Consider the following 18,387-nt stretch of genomic DNA (forward strand, 5'->3'; position numbering starts at 1 on the left):
TGTCCAAGTGCATTGCACAAGGTTTGACAGGGAGAGCGTTGCCTAAAGCAGTTTCACACTCTTGTTTGCCTACAGGAGCAATCTGGTCTATTAAACACTATTTTAAAAGCTTGGGGCCCATAACCAGCATCAGAGTGAAGATTAGCTAAGCATGGGGCTTGTTTATACATGTTCAGTGATTATCACCCAGCTGGTGCATTTTTCACTCTTGGTATTTGAGAATTAATAAACTTGCTGAGTGACAATTCCAACCTCATCTCTAATGAAATTAGCTTTCCTGGCAGGAAGTGATGAGCACAGTTTTGACGGGAGCTACCAGGTGTCACTGATATGTTTCTTGCAAGTTCTTTTTCTAAGGACTTGTTGACATGCAGGAATAGTCTAGAATAGTTATTAAAAAAAAAAAAAAAAAAAAAAAAAAAAAAAAAAACAACCAACCAAAACAAAACAAAACACCAAATCAACCCAAACAACAAAAAAAGAAAACCCACCAAACCAAACCAAACCAAAACCCTGTAGGGGTACTTTTCTTTTTTGAAAAAAATATGCCTATGCAGATACTAAAAGTCACATGCAGGCCAGGGTTTGCCAGCCATCTCTCCTGGGAGCACCTAAACTCAGCATGCTGTAAGTCTTCAACCACAGGTCCAATTGCTAGCTGAACACCAGGGTCTATGAAGAAACTTATAACATCATACTGTCACATATTCATGGAGCTCCTCTGTACAGTGCAGATGACAAACAGATACCCAACAGCTGCAACCTCGCGATTCTTTGTTTCTGCCACTCTGCAGTTTGTTTCTTGTTTCTGTTGTTAGAGACAGCCTGATTCTTAAATGGGACTCAGAGATCAAGCACTGAGACAAGTGGCGTCAGTGCAGGTTTTAAGATATTGTGCATTTCTTAGTGAAGAATAACAGTGTAAATTAGTATTTAATAGCTATTGGTCTTTAAATTTGTATGTTTGCTTATTTCATAATGGTTTCCCCATGGAGAAAAATCCTAAGGGTATAAGCTTGTTCAGTGTTGGAAGAAATGATATGTTGCAATTAGTTTTGAGATTTGAGTATTTTTCTTAGATGAGATCTGTAATCTTCCCAAACAGAAACATTCTGATAACATTCTGGCCAAAATGCCTGAAATAAATGATTATCTAAAATGTTGTTTGTGACTACTTTTTTTCAAAGACTGATTTCCCTTCTCAACAAGTCACCTGTCCCAGTGCAGTTCTAAATTGTGTACTATTTGGGAATCTCCACTTTTCTTGTTGGAGAGATTTGAGTGATGATGTGAATGTGATGATCAGCTTTCATAGTGGACTAAAGAAAAAATCAAAAGTTGTCAATATCAAATTCTTTCTAGCTGAAAGAATAGGCTTCCTATTTTTAATTTGAATCTAAAAAAAAAAAAAAAGTTTAAAGGAAAGTGTCTTGGACTTTAAGCAGCTTGTTGCATAGAAATTTCTTCAGGGAAGAAAGATTTTTGAGAGAAAAGGGATGGTGATTGTTTTAAAAGAAAAGTGCTCTTCTAATCAAAGAGCCAACAACACTCCCATGGCATGCAGGCACTCAAAGCCAGGAGCAGCAGGAAAGGTTGCTAGGCCAAGCAATGCTGACCAAATCCAACAGATGCAAGAGGAATAAGACTAGACTTTGGAGGCTGAGGTCAGAGTCTTGTAGTGCAGCAGGTTTGTTAAGAGTAAACTCTGCACAATTAAGACAGTTTCTTGCTAAACCTCTGCTCTTTGGGTTTGTTTTTTTTGTTGTTGTTGTTAGTGAAGAGGATAACTGGAGACCAGAGCTGCAGGAATCAGAGGAATGCTGTAGTGATGAGGCTCTGCAAGAGCTGTGGCACTGATTTAAGAGTCTGATGCACCTGGTTTATCAACTCTCATGCACTAAAGCACAGAGGGGTGCAAGTCAGTTGACTATATGCAGGCATTTTTTTAACATTTGATATATCATAGAATGATTCACCTTAGGCTGCCAGTCTAGAAGAGGGCGTGTCTTCTATGGGTCCTGTGTCATAACAGTCAGCATTGTTCAAATGCCAGATGTCCATCTGGAAAAAAAAGTAAAAAATGAAGAGAGAGAGGAAAGGGAGAGGGAGAGGGAGAGGGAGAGGGAGAGGGAGAGGGAGAGGGAGAGGGAGAGGGAGAGGGAGAGGGAGAGGGAGAGGGAGAGGGAGAGGGAGAGGGAGAGGGAGAGGAGAGGGTGAATGGACAAAAAGGGAGAAGGGAGAGGAAGGGCAAGATGAGGTGAGGAAAAAGCATCTCTTCCATAAAGTAGGACCCTGCCATACTTTGAATCCTACTCCGAAATCCACTGGAATTAATCTGTTTGCAGGTAAATGTATGTGAGCTAAACACTTCAGGTTCCCCTTATAGCCCACAGGGAGATGTAAGCAATGTCACCTGACTTCAAATGGCTAATGCAGGATGAGTTACTCCCCAAGAATACCTCTTTCCTTCCACTGAGTGAAAAGGGATTGCAGACACATCTGTCTGTGGAAAAAATGTTTGCATTTGGTGAAATGAAGTGCACCTACACTTCTAAAATAAGTATATATTCAGGCCCCAAACCACTGATTTCTTTTAGGGGGGGAAAAAAAAAAGAAAGACAAACCCAATCTCTTCCTTCCCAGATCAGTGGAAAGGTTCTATTTAACCAAACGAAAGCCCTACACATTTAAGACCAACAAAAGATCATGTTGTAAATCCAGAATATTCATTATACAGGAAAAACCCACCAATTAATATAGGTAAAAAAAAAGCATGTGGACAGGCTGGAGAGGGTCCAGACCACAAAGATGATCAAGGGACAGGGAAGCATGCCGTATGAGGAAAGATTGAGAGAATTGAGTTTGTTCAGTCTTGAGAAAAGAAGGCTTAGGGAGGACCTTATCACCATGTTCCAGTATTTAAAGGGTGGTTACAAAGAAGATGAAGACTTCCTTTTGTCAAGGAGTCACATGGAAAAGACAAGGGGTAATGTTAACAAGTTACTCCTGGGGATGTTCCGACTGGACACAAGAGGATAATTTTTCCCAATGAGAACTATCAGCCACTGGAATAATCTCCCCAGGGAAGTGGTGGATTCCCCAGAATTGGACACTTGTAAGATTCAGATGGACAGGGTGCTGGGCTATCTTGTCTAGACTGTGGTTTTGCCAGGAAAGGTTCTACCAGATGATCCTTGAGGTCCCTTCCCACCCGGTATTCTATGATTCTATGAAATGTAGTTACTTTAGATTTAGAATAGTGTTTCAACAGTGATTTCAGAGAACATAGCTATTCGGTTGAGAGCAAAAATAAGCATAAACTTATCTCCTCTGAACCTACGCTATTCTAGTGAAATCCAGCTAATGTGACTTAGTATTTGAGATTCAGCATTCAAAGTTGCTCACCCAGGTTTTAACATAGAAAAACAACCTGAAGAGTGTATTGAAAATGCAAGGATAGAAAGAGGTCATGAGAAGCAGCTCTAAATGGTGTGGTCCCTTTTTTTCTCAGTATGCCTTCTGTCAGCATGCAGGTAAGGAGGGGGAAACAGAACTAAGGGAAAATAAAATGTATGATTTTTTTTTTTTTTTTTTAGCCATTAGTTATTAAAAAAACCTCCAAAGCTTCAGACAAATTAAAGGAAAAAAAGATTAATTTTGAAAAATCTTCAAACACAAAAATTATTTAGTGGTTTTGGTGGTTAAAAGGGGGATTCAATTAATTGAGAGTGTTACATGACAAGGACAGAGGCGTAACTTATACACCAAACTGTCCTGGTTTCATCGGAGATAGAGTTAATTTTCTTCCTAGTAGCTGATATAGTGCTGTGGTTTTGATTTAGGATGAGAATAATGTTGATAACACACTGATGTTTTAGTTGTTGCTGAGTTGTGCTTCCACTAAGTCAAAGACTTTCCAGCTTCTCACGATGTCCCATCAGCGAATAGGCTGGGGCTGCACAAGAAGTTGGGAGGGGACACAGCCAGGACAGCTGACCCCAACTGGCCCCAGGGATACCCCACACCATATGATGTCATGCTGAACAATAAAACTGGAGGAGTTGGCTGGGGGAGGTGGCAGCCTGCTGCTTGAGTACTGGCTGGGCATCGGTCTGTGGGTGGTGAGCAACTGCATTGTGCATCACTTGTTTAGTATATTCTTTTATCATCATTATTATTTTTCCTTCCTCTTCTATCCTATTAAACTGTCTTTATCTCAACCCACACGTTTTACCTTTTTTTCTGTTCTCTCCCTCATCCCACTCAGGGGGAGTGAACAAATGGCTGTGGTGTTCAGCTGCCTGCTGGGTTAAACCACAACAGAAGCCAAAAAAAGTGATAAAAGATTAGGCCATTTCAAATTGTTTCAAGTAAGAGCTGTAATGATGACATCAAGAAAAGAAAAAATGTCACATTTAAAATCACAAATTTCCAAGGATAGAAGTCTATTAAAAGGAACAGTCTTCAAAGAGATACAGAACACATTATTTGGAACCAAAATTAGATTATGAACTTTAAAAATATTATCTAAATACATCTTTTGTGAATAACTACACTGCAATGTAGGAGATCAAATTCACACAATAATTTTTTTTTTTTTTTTTTGCTCATTGATATTCAGACCTCTGCACAGGAAACCTTCTGCCTTATGAATCTCAGACATTTCAGGTATGAAGACTAGTCCAAAAATTCTTACTGGAATTATATTATCTGTAGTTTGCTTTTCAGTCATCTGGATCAGAGAACAATATCAATTTGTCCTTTATATTAAGTAAATATGTATATGACAAATATATAGTAGCAAGGGAAAATTGATGAACAAGTCATCGTTTTCAAAGAAATTCATCTAAACTATTCAACAAGCAACCATCTGAGATGAGGAGCCCTAAGAGCAGTTCACAAATGAGATCTCCAAACTGCTGAGTAGCTTTACAGCTGGCATTGGCTTAGTTCTGACCAGCACTATCATGATCTGACACAAGTTTACTGCAGGTTGGCACAACTGGGCTTGGTAAGATTGTACCCATTAGAGCTCCCCTTAGCACAACAGATCCAGAATCTCTGCCACTGCCAGGAGCAGGTAGATAGAGGGGAGTGAGAGGGGTGATAATACATGACGTGTCCTGCTCAGACTCACCGATGGGATATTGAAAAGGAAAGAGGCTAAAGGGAGTCCTCAGGACACAGTCTCCTCTCTGGAGTTTCTAGAGGTTGTGCTGGGCTCATGCTGCCCTTTTCTTATTGCTGGGTGTCAGCTCTTCCCTGATAATTATGTATTAACTTCTGATCAGAAGGATTTAAAATTAAGCACTGGAACATATAAATGTGATACCAGAAGAGGATAAAGACCTTGTCATCTTGGAGCCTTGATATCTTTGTTATCTAAGGCACATTATTTTCAGCTGCTTTGCTTGTCTAAGAAAAAACACATGAGCCAGGCAATCTTTGTCACTCATGCCCTCTGAAGACAAGACTGTCTTTTAACGTGTAATATCCAGGGCAATGACAAAAGTAGCACTGAGATAAAGAAGATTTATTTCATTTTTATAGCTCTTGATTAAGTTTAAAAGCAGAAAATAAGAAGAAAGAGGAAGGTGGGCCAGTGTCCTACAAGCAGTCAGATATTCACAAAGCAGAGCCAGTGCTCTGCAAACTGGTCATGCTGTTTCGAGAACAACCATGGCAGCAGTCGTCCCTCTCAGACAGCTTTGGATGTACAAAAGTTTTCAATAATGGGTCCCTGTACTTTCCAATCCAAGCAAAAACATTTTTCCTATGTTTCAGACACCTTTCTCAGGGAAAAATTAATTGTATCTGGAAGTGCCTAATTCTCTCCCTTACCTGTGAAGAGACCGAGGGGTGTTTTGCCTCATTTCCTTCTCCCCTCCCCCAAATAAAGAAAAATCAGATTATTCTCATTCAGGAACCAAAATCAGGTAAAATTAATCCAATCTCTGTGAACTGATGATTTAAAAACATTATTTATGCCAGTCTTTCTAACGAGGCATGGCGTAGTCAGAGGCAAATGTATTCCAACTCTATCTGAACATTTTTGATTATTTTAATTAAAAAATTTATTTTCAAAAAAAACCAATATTTTGTTGAAAAAAGGTTTTGGTGATGCAAATTCTGTTTATAAATCTAGCAAGGAGTCAGTGCCCTCTGCCTTGATACATTATAGTCTAGTAGAAAGAATGTTTGCTAGGCATGCTGAACAGAGTGGATGTAATTACTGCTCTGAGTCAGAGAACTGAACTTGATCCTTTCTCATAATAAAACAGATTTTTGTAAAAGAATATACATACTACTTCATGTGACTCAAGATCCTTTGTTTTATTTAAAATATTTTTAAGAATACTAATTCAGACTGTAACAAGTTTTTATCTTCAGACAAAAACTTTATTTGCCAGAAATTGTGCACACAAAGACCTTTTCATGACAACCTGAACTAAAACACTCTTGTATGTTTTTTTCAAAACTCATGCCTGAGAATCAATCCTTGCTTTTTCTAATGTATGTTGTATTATAGCAGTTCTTTTCAGAGTGATGGCCTAAATTCATAATGTAATTAACTCACAAAGAATAGTAAGATTCGAGTAAGGGAAAGTACAAAAGACATCCCCCTGTCCCTTCAGTCCTACTGATAATTTTTGTCTCTCACTGTGTGGTTACTTTCATTAGAAGAAAGCATCGTGTTCATAATACACCTTGAATTAAAACAACTGTAAGTAGAAAATAATAATGTGCTAGACTAGCAAAAAAACCCGACCCTTTTTTCAGCAGTAATATTCACCTTCTGGTGTAGCAGATTATATGGACAGCACGTGGACGATAGATGTAGAACATGTGCTACTTCTGTATCTTCCATTAGCCTAACAGCACTGTCACAGCAGAACAAATTTCAAGAGTTCTTGAGAACAAAGTTGAGTAAAAGCAACAGAAAACTACTTTTCCTGCTGCTAGAAAATTTTCTTGGTGTTCCAGATACTCCAGTCCAAAAGATGCACAAACATTATGCTGCCCATCTTTTCAAACACGGTGACAACTGAGATGAAGCATACCTGCTGTTTCAGCAGAGTGCAGCAGACATCCTTTTTAAGTGCCCATGGGGCATAAGAGTCAGAAGATATTCGAGGTATTAAGAAAACTTTTTTTTTTATTTTATTATTATTTTATTATTGTTACCTGCAAGGGAGACTTATAAAACATTATATATATATATTTCTAATAAATCATTGGAAACAGTTGCTAATGAAACATAATATGCAGAATTAATTCAGATTTGCTTGGATATGAACCCTGCCTCCTGGATGTGAAACATGGTTTAGAGCAGTCATCATACTACTGATAAGCAGTAGTAATGTGTTGAAATGAAAGCAAGAGGGCTGCTGGCCTGCCTGGAGATACTGGCATTAGGATCTGTCTTGTTTTGTCATATTCATTAAGAATAGAAAGGAGAATGACTAAATGGACCTCAATGGGATTCTCATATTTCAGAAGGATTGATAGAGTGGGGCCAGCTATGAGAAATGTATATAACCTGTGTAATGAAGGATTACTCTGACATCACTGAGACATGAGCTCTGCTCCCCTCTCTGGCTGTGAGAGTCTAGGTCCATCAGTAATTACTGGAAGATTGGTTCCCCCCGTCCCTGCACCCTGGGGGTTGGCTCCTGTGACTGAGTGTAAGGACACAGAAAAGGACTTTTTTCAGAAAGTTAGTTTTCATCAGAACTGATTTTTAATTATCAAAAATAATTATTAACAAGGAAAATAAGATAACAGATATCTATATTATTTAATTGTTTTAATTTTCTGTGTAGAATTAACATACAATTTAAGACTACAGTGTTTTATTAAAAATTTTTGGGCAGGTTCCACAGATCTAGAGAGGACTCCTGGGTAGGCCTAGAAGTGAGCATAAAACCCAGATACCTTCATCATTTAGATAATGGTGGCTACATATAAGCATCTAGATGAATACCAAATTTACCTAAATTTTTGAATTCCTACTTCAATTATGAATCTTTCACTGAATTAGTTTATGGGTTTGGTAGTTGCTTGTCAGCTGATATTTTGCTCCCTTAAACCTTCAGACATATATAATTCATGAATATATTTTCACCATTTATATTCACATTGCATACATGTAAATTGCTAGCTCTGGTAAGATCTATTGTAAAATAATGGCTTAGGTTTCACTTTCTATACCTGCAAAGTGGAACCATTAATTTTAATATAAAAGAAGGTATGATTGTTCACTAAATAATACATACAAATCTCTTGATGTTTCTTAAATAGTTTTTAATGGGAAAGACGCATTGTTTACATCCTCTCCACAAATACAAAGTAGCAGAACAATTTAATTTAAATATTTCAAGTACATCAACATGAGATAAAAAGTCTCGGTGAGTGAAAAACAGTATATGTAATTTAGAATTATTTTTTAGTGGTAAGCTGTCCTTTCTATTCAGAGGAAAAGTGTTTACTGAGAAATTAAAATAATATTGCTCTCATAAAACTGCAAACTTCCACTTTTGACATCTACCATAAATCCAAGTTTGAGACTGATGCCAAGAAAAGTAGTGTTTGTCTTGATCAAATGGAAATGATCAAAATATCACATCCGATTCTGAATCTTCATAAAATGATCATAAAAATCTCATTTCAACTCATGAAATCGAGGCTGGCAATTTCATACTGTTCAGCAACCCCAGTACAGCAAGGTGAATGCTCAGGTACCCAACTTAAAACATTTCAAGATATTTAAGCAGGTGTATGCTTTAACAGAAATAAAGCCAGGGACTCTGTGTCGTATTACTACAAAGAACTCTGGTGCAGATGAGCTTCCACGGTTATTGATAGTTGATGGCCAGGCGCTGACTTTGCAGGTCCCTCTGGCAGAATTGAGCTACAGACAATTCTTTCTCCGTGACCAAGCCCCCGGGGGGGGCTCAGTGTGAAGCCAGGGAGCACCAAGGTAATGCCGCTTTGCACACCGGCGCGGTGTCCTGGGAGAACACGCGCTGGTTTACACACCGACAGGGAATTCCTGCTGGCTTAAATCCTCTCCGCAGCATTAGTGACTAGCTATGCAGAAACTGCCAACCGAGGCCCTATATATCAAGCTATCCATTCTGACAGCCAGGTTAGGTTAATCATTAAAACTCTGCCTCTCTCTCTCTGAGAGTCTCCAGGGCTTTGTTTAATGCAGCAGACAGATGGCACTGAGGAAATTCAGGTGGTGCGTGATGAGATTTGGGGTTTTTTAATGCGGTTGCTAGAATTTTTCAAATAGATTAAGTTCAATTGTAAATCACTCCTGTTCCCAGGGTTGGAGTCTTTATTAGCCCCCCAGTGCTTGCACCAAAGAATTGATCCTTCAGCAGCAAGCATGTTTGATGGGGGAAGGTAACAATTTTTGTTCTTACAGCACTGTACACCATCTGTTAATGCCCCATTAGAAGGAGGCAATACAGTCAAGTGTAACTAGCTATTTACCTAACAAAATCTAACAGTTCATTTCACCACCCATATATAAATTCTTCAGTTTCTCTTGATTTTCATTAATCAAGGACATAACCCACATCGTTACTGCTCACCACCATGGCTGCTTAAGTCTTAAAAGCCATCCTGGCCTATCTGGATCTCTTCACCTAGCTTTGTTTCTTTTTTTCCCTCTGATAGTCAGGCATTTCTGTTGGTCTATGATTCTGATACTCTACCAAATTAAACATAATTTTAAAACAGAATAAAAGACAAGAAACAGAATATGAGTTCTCTCTTCTCCTACTCATTGTGTGAAGGACGGGTTCCTCCACTCTAGTCCAAAAGGGACAAGAAATACAAAATGCATCCTACAGGTACAAATCCTTCCTGCAGCTTCCAGCTCTTGTCATAGATGAATCCCTGCTGCCACTCATCAGCCTGTCACAGCATGGCTATTTACACTGACTGAGGCAGACAACTTTGTTTTAGGAGTTAGATGCAACAGTAAATTAATTCCATGGAGAAAACCTGGCAGAAAAGTTGTTCTCAAAGAACAAGATAAAAAGTAACCTATTATGGGGAATAAAAAATTAAGTGTGAACATGAGCAAGTGTTATTTACAGACCAAAGGTGCCCTGAAAAGTCAAGAGAAAATGATGAACTAGAAGATTTCTGAGATAAAAATTAATTCCCTCCCAAAGACACCAGATGAAACAAGATTTCATCCCTCCATGTGAACAAGGTCTTGTTTTCGGAAGAATTTTACTGATCAGTGACGTCACATTACGTGGATGGTTTAAAAATTTCTATTCTCATTTTAAAAGTAATTTATAACCTTTTGCATTTGTGCAAATAATGTCTCTGTTTCAAATCACAATAATTCAATCTAAACCACACCATATCAGTGTAAAATAAGCCTCATCAGTGTATTGCATCTGAGTAAGTGCATTTATAAGAGAAAACCAGTGGCTAAAATCCCAATGTAGAACTAAAGTTCACTATGGGCAAGCACTATTAGAAATTCCATTTGAGTTGAACAGCTCAATGACAATAAAAATAGTGTTTGTTTTCTGGGCAGGCTAGTTTCTTCAGGGAAGTGTTAGAGACAGATATTAGCTTCTGTAATGTATGTTTTGAATTTCAGTATGCCTTTTTTTTTTTTTTTCCTGGTGTGAAGTTTATATCCAAGTTACCAGCTTCTTCAGTGTATGTTTTAACTCCAGGATACCATATTACACAGAGCAGTTTTAACTATAGGGCAAATTTTAGATTTGAAACTGGTTGTTTTGGATATTACACGGTTGGATTGTGTCCTTCATTACCTTTTATATTTTAAACTCTCCTTTCATGTTCCTATTTTCTCCTGTAGGTATTTGCAAGATATATTCCTATTTTCTGTCTTTGATGACATCCTGAGAAAAAGGAAAACAAAATTTAAATTTGTGCCATTTGAGGTTTTCTTACATAGCCTAAGGAAAACTGTCTTCTCCAGAAAGATTTTTGTGCTTTTTATGTTTTTTCTTTATTTTCACTTTTTAAAAGAAAAGCATAATTATCAATGTAGTTGTTACCAACTGACTGAGAAATATCTAATTATTTCTGAAAAAATACATTTTTTCTGTAAAGATATAAAGATACAGCAGCCTGTATCTTTACAACATGGAAAGAGATACAGGGTTATCATCTACCTTATTTATTCAAGTTTAGTGAACTTTAGACCTTTGTAGGTTTTAGATAAAGATTCTGCACTCTCTTTAAGAACCTTATGTGTAATGAGTATTTCTTCCTCAGTTCCTGACTAATTCCACTGCTATTTTTTTTTCTGTCTTCCTCATCCCTTTGCCTCTGTTTCAGTATTGTTAAAAGGCTGGCAATTTATTGGAGGAATTTATGTATCTTGAGAATAAACAAGTTTAACAAACCTAAGGGAAGACATGCAAACAGCCTTCAAACACATAGAAGCCTGATGGGAATAAAAAAGGAAGGAATTAACCTCTCTTCAAACACAGAGCAAACAGGACAAGAGGTATTAGGAATAAATTTAATGAGGAGATATTTGGATCAGAAATTATATTTAAAAAAAAAAAAAAAAAAAGGCACAAAACCAAACCCCAACAATCTTTGTAACTTTTGTAACTGTAGAACAGTTAAATGTTGGAGTGAATTATTGCCAAAGAAGGTGTTTTATGACAGGTTAAACAAACAGCCCCAGGGAACAGCTAGATATTTCTGATGCTACCATGGAGCAGAAGGAAGGATTAGGTGATCTCTTTAGACACTTCAGACTGTTCAAATAAACAAACAAAAAAAACCACATAAAAAGCATAGGAGAATTAACAGTATCTATAATCAGCCAAATGTTCAGAGTATTTCCTTGGATAAACTTATTTATTTTTGCAGTAGACTCCTTCTTTAGGGTAAAAGCAACTAAAATTTCATAGTCAGCCTGTCAGTAGTAGAAGGCAGTCAGGTACCAGGAAAAGTTGGACTGGCAGACACGGGACACAATTAGGTAATGTCTGATGAGGTTATAAATCAGGTCCTTTATATACAGAAGATTCACTAGCAAATGCCACATGACAATTGCATTTCTGAAATAGTGGTCTTTTACAGAAGTTTGAGACATATTAAATAGCAACTCTTTGTTAAAAGTGTTTTTCCTTATCCCTCAGATGTTACTAGGCCTCCAGCTGCTCTTTTTCACTGACAAATCACATGGCTTATATGCAGACAGGACAGGTCACGTGCAAAAAGTAAATTGGCTTTTTGTCAGGTTCCTGTAGAATCATCGTAAGCAACACTCTACAGTTTCTGCAAAGTCTTTATAAATAAATAAATAAATAGTCACATAGCTACATTGCACTTCTGTCTTTAAAAATTTTCTTTAATTTTCTGCTTTTATTCATAAAAGAACAATGAAGCATGGGAAAATGCAGAAAAATTAGCCAAAACATCTCACAAATGTCAAGCTAGATTTACTTTGCTGTCATTTTAGACTGTCCCTCGCTGGCATGACTAGAGGTCAGTGGCCAAAGTCTCATCCACTTGGGAATCATGATGTGCTTTACGCTGTAAGAAATATTACTGAAAATGTTATTGCAAGGCATTTTTCTGTGCAAGGCTTCACCAGATTGTCCCTTACTACATACAGCAAGGCCAGCAAGGCATTCTGTCCAATTTAATGGGATCTGATTTTGCAAGAGCTTTGAGCTGGAATTAGTGATGGCTTTTTATTTTCCTGACTTTTACCCTACAAAGCTTTATTTGTTTCATGAGAAGAAAATGAGAAGGTGGAAAAGACAAACCAAATAGAACAGACTGAATACAGCACATGTTCCTCTCTTGCTCCACCATAGCCAACACTGATGAGCTACAACAGAGAGGAGAAAAGAAGAGAATCACTGCAGTATCCACCACAGACCGTCACAACTACCTACTATTTCCTACCCTGTACTATGGTATCTGTGAGATGATGCAGAGAAATCTGTCCCTGCATAGAGTATAGATAATACCACATTGAATATACATCTGTATACATATGAGTATACACCTGTATCCATGTCTTCAGAGGAGTGGATGACAAGAGCAATTCTTCAGGTATTGGAAGTAGGTGGCCACTGGCTGGGAAGCAAGGCAACTAGGATTTATTTGTATCCTGCATTGAAGTAAGGAAGTAAGGAAAAGACTGAAGTAGGAAAGTAGAGGTTGCAGCTTTGTGAAGTTGAAGTCCTGGTCTGAAGAGGCGTGAAGGAAGAGAGGGATGGTAAGAGAGAAGTACAGAACATATGGTGCTGAGGTTCTAACTTGGGAAAGTGGCAGGTACAGTGAGAACTATGCATGCCATGGCTCAGGAGTGATAATTAATGATGTGTCTACCTGTACCACTATGTTCTAATCCCACATCATGATTTTCTTCAGTGGAAAACATTCTAGAGGAATATCAGCATTTACCCAGCAACATATGACCTCCTCCTTCACAGCTATAAAATCTCAGATCCATATTCCTGTTCATTGTCTCTGAGATTATTTTTTTCCCAGATATCAATAGAATTTCTGATGTTCAAGTTTTATCTATTTCAAGATTTATAAAATTACAGAATGATTTTTTCATTCTTTGAGCTTCTCCTCTATAGCAGAGTGGTGTTTCCTCATATTGCTCCTGCTCCTAGCAGTACTTCCTTGTTCATCCTCTCCTCCCAGTTCATCCTCTTTGTTCAGGACTTAAAGTTTCTTGATTCTCTTCCTGTATAGGCTAAATAAATTTCTCCTTCTCAGTGTTCACTAAATAGCAGTTTGTCCTTACTAATTGACTTAATGTTTCTACTAAAATGGTCATAAACGACATAGATAGACTCATCATCATTACACCACAGAATAAACAAAAGTATTGAGAACTCATAAAATTTTAAAAAACAAATCCTTTGTCTTCTTACATAAAATCTAAGTGAAATCAAATTGATAGGAGCAGTACATGGCCATCACAAATACTTGAAGGATGTGCTTGATATGTCGAAGTATGTAAATTTTATAATGTTCACAAGTTATTTACAATGTGAGGTTTAGAGCAAAATTAGTCAGTCTGGCTTCTAGGTTTCCTTTCTAGACTGCCAGTTTAGACTGGCTGCAGGTTGGGAACAAAGTATACATATAATGCATGGGAAAACCTGAACTCATGTCATTTGCCTGTGGACCAAAGTGTACATATTTGGTCCACCAGCACTTGTTCCATCCAGACTGTCAATCCATGCTAAGTGGATTTGAGATTTCTGTCTAGGAGGACAGGTGAGGTCTTTACCTGAGCAATTGCTTGTATGTAAGCAATATGAATTGAAAACAAGCTTTAAAAACAGGCAGGCAAATAGATGTTCTTTCCTGACTGTTTAGACATGCCTAGTACGTTCTTGGGTGAACTTATAGGCTCTTTATGTCGAAAAAATATGAATAATGCATATGTAGACAGAGTTATTAATCTCTTTTCCAAGTTGATTAAGACATAAATTCTATAAGGTAGTCTTTTCCCTCTTTAAAGGTCATGTTACTTTTAAATGTTTTGGGTTTTTAAGAGTTACTTCCTTTTAACAATTATTTGAAACATTAATAACAAAAAACATTGCAAGATAGTGCAGATGTTTATTTCAATTTAACTGTAGTGATTTACAAAAAGTAGAGTCAAATACGTATATTTTTAAAAATTTACAGAAAGTTTAATAGTTAGTTTTTCATACTTTCTTAGACATATTAGCTGCAATGACTAGAATTTTATGTTATCCTGAACGGAATAGTGTCTACACTGACAAAACTAACAAACAGTGCAAACACTAGCAAATAATGGAAGGAAAATCTGGTCACTGAAATAATTCATTGGTTTTAAGTCTAAAAGAGGAGATGAAGGAGGGATACAGTCATTGCTTCTGTAAATCAAGAAAATATATCGAAATCTATAGTCAGTCTTAAGACATGATCCAGCAGCACTTAGAAGAAGGAAAATATGACATTATTTATATAAAGAAGTCACTGGGGTTAGTCACAGAATGGCTGCAGTAATTAATACTAATCACAAGATGAGTTAAAACAATATTACCTTTTAATAAATTATAGAGAGTTATTATCACAGTATTTGAGTGCCATTTGTGTCTTCAGTTTGTAAATTCAGAAAGTTTTGACATCACCTTATAACAGATGAGAAAACTTAGGCAGTTGAAGATAAGGTGCCAAAAGAGTTCAACACTGGACAAAAACAGTAGGTGCTGGTCCCTAAAAGTCTGGACTCAGCAGATATGCAAAACAATTCAGCCTCTGGCCAGACTTCTTCCAAAAGCATGGTTATAGAATCATAGAATCATAAAATGGTGTGGATTGGAAGGGACCTTAAAGATCCTCTAGTTCCAACCCTCTTGCCATGGGCAGGGACACCTTCCACCAGCCCAGGTTTCTCAAAGCCCCGTCCAACCTGGCCTTGAACCCTTCCAGGGAGGGGGCAGCCACAGCTTCTCTGGGCACCCTGTGCCAGTGTCTCACCAACCTCACAGTAAAGAATTTCTTCCTTATATCTCATCTAAATCTGCCCTCTTTCAGTTTAAACCCATTACCCCTTGACTTATCCCTACCCTCCCTGATAAAGAGTTCCTCCCCATCTGTCCTGTAGCCCCCTTTAAGCACTGGAAGGCCACTATAAGGTCTCCCTGAAACCTTCTTTTCTCCAGGCTATCAAGCTCAACTCTCTCATCCTGTCCTCATAAGGGAGGTGCTCCAGTCCCCTGATCATCTCTGTGGCCCTCCTTGGATCTGCTTGAGCAGCTCCACATCCTTCTGAAGTTGGGGGACTCAGAGATGGACACAGCACTGCAGGTGGGGTCTCATGAGAGCAGAGTGGAGGGGGAGACTCACCTCTCAGCCTGCTGGCCATGGTCCCACATGGCTCCATGGGAATTCATTGCTACTGACAGGGACCATGCTCAAAATTCCAGGGCTTGCTTTCATCTACACCCCTATAAAATAGGGTTTTCTCAAGGGGCCGTGGGAGTGGCAGGAGTGCACGCTGCCTGCCCACTGCCCGCTGTTCAGCATCACGGCCAGGCTGAAGTCACCGCAGAGGTGAGTGTGGCTGCTGGTACACCCAGCCTGTATACTGACACATAAAACTCTCCTTACAGAACAAGCTGGGTCAGGACAGTAATTCAGAACTGCCTTCCTCTTTATTAATATGTAAACTTCAACTTGCTCAGCTTATTTTGTCTATGACACCTCAAGATGCCAAGTGGATTTTTGTCTATTAATATAAAGAGGACTCTCTGTAGGGGGGGAGGCTGTGCAGAGCCTCTCATCTTTTGTGGCTGGTTGTGGCCATGCATTGATAAGTCCTGTCGGTTTTAGTGCCAGTCACATCAATCTCTTTATCTTTGTTCACCTGCTCAGGTTCCTCCTCACTCCATCACTCATGTTCTCGGATCACTTGTTTTCTTAACATTCACAAGCATATGCACTGCTGAACTCTGTGTATGAATTAGAGAAAGGGATTCTTTTTAATGTAATGATTTTGTGTGATGCTTTGGTGAAAAACATTAGCATAAAACTCCCTCCCTCCAGTCTGTTGTGCAAAGTAGGATGGTTTAGCTGTAGTTTTGGAGTAGTAACATTTAAACACAGAACAGTAACAGGACAGTTTAGCTTTCTGAAATCTTCCCATATTGTAGAAGATTTCCCAGAGATATGTTCTGACAAAAATATCCAGAGTTTTTAAAATGAACTGGATGAGCTCTCTTTTGTAAATAGGTCTGGTGCCATCTAATTTGCAACATTATTTCACTGTCTGTTTATCTATCCATCCATCCATCCATCCATCCATCCATCCATCCATCCATCCATCCATCCATCCATCCATCTATTTGTATGTGTATAAAGCAGTCACAGAATCTGGTGACTGTTGATAGATCATAAATCAGTGTCAGTTCTCAACAACATGTGAATACAAATGTGATTAAATTTGATACCGTGCCCATTTTTCATTTATCAGATTTCAAAATACAGTTCTTTGAATTCTGTTATGCTTTCACATTTAGTACCTTAACTTCCTGTGTATCTGCTGTCTAAAAAGCAAGCAAGCAAGCAAGCAAGCAAGCAAGCAAGAAAGAAAGCAAGAAAACAAGAAAGCAAGAAAGAAAGCAAGAAAGAAAGCAAGAAAGTAAGCAAGCAAGCAAGCAAGCAAGCAAGCAAGCAAGAAAGCAAGAAAGCAAGAAAGAAAGAAAGAAAGAAAGAAAGAAAGAAAGAAAGAAAGAAAGAAAGAAAGAAAGAAAGAAAGAAAGAAAGAAAGAAAGAAAGAAAGAAAGAAAGAAAGAAAGAAAGAAAAGAAAGAAAGAAAGAAAGAAAGAAAGAAAAGAATAGCAAACAAAAAAAATCAAGAAAGAAAAAAAAAGACATTTCAAATATTTTTAGAATGTTTTCAGGCTATGATCTAACCATATAACAGATACTTTTATCTTTTAAAACAGCTCAGGTAATTTGAGAAATGTCATTAATAAAGTATCTGTAGAAAAATCAGCCAAAATGATCTGTATACACTACTGTCCCATTAGTAGGGAATTGACAGTGACAGAGCCTAGGGAACTGAGACTGCAGATGTGGATATTCACTCTCAAACTTGATTCAACTGGAAGTGCATAGATAACTTCATTTATAGACTGAAAGTGGCATAGGAAACTCACAGTCAAAAAATGCAAAAAAAAAATGTTGCAACCCACCTGCCCAAAATAATCTGTACATATTTACCTCTTTTGTACATTATCAGATGTAATCTTTAAATGCATGCTACTTTTGAGGGTTTATGAACTCTGGTCTTATTTTAAATACAGGTTGCATCACACATAATATGCCTCAGCCGTTAAAAGCTGACTATTTTGATTATCTGGCACTCTCCCTTTCATTCATTTACTGTTCATCATCTAGCTTTCAAGACAGAATTAATAGTGGACAGCCTTTGTTTTTATTTTATCTTCCTTTTACTCTCAATTCCACTGTGCATTTGTCCTGTAGGATTTTTTATTTGCTTAAATTTTATTACTTTCTGTATGAGAAATAGAAAACAAGTGAGAGCAAGAGGAAAATGGCATGATCCTGAACACCTGCAGAGGCAGAGGAGTGGAAATTCACTGGGTAAAAATGCCCTGCTGAGAATCTGAATTGTAGGAGCAGCAAGAGCTTTTACCATACCATCTATTTTGCTTCTCTGTTTTGGATTCTCTCTAGCTGGTACTTCAGAGGCTTACAGAAATATAATACCTAAATATTTCACACATATTAATGTATTTTATCCTTCCATAAGCAGAGTGAAATAAGAAAACATCTCCACCTTACACTTATGGGAAACTGAATGCATGCTAGATTGTGGAATGGTTATAGCTT

Source organism: Tyto alba, unplaced genomic scaffold (genome assembly GCF_018691265.1).
Source record: "Tyto alba isolate M040663 unplaced genomic scaffold, T.alba_DEE_v4.0 Super-Scaffold_40, whole genome shotgun sequence".
NCBI lineage: Eukaryota > Metazoa > Chordata > Aves > Strigiformes > Tytonidae > Tyto > Tyto alba.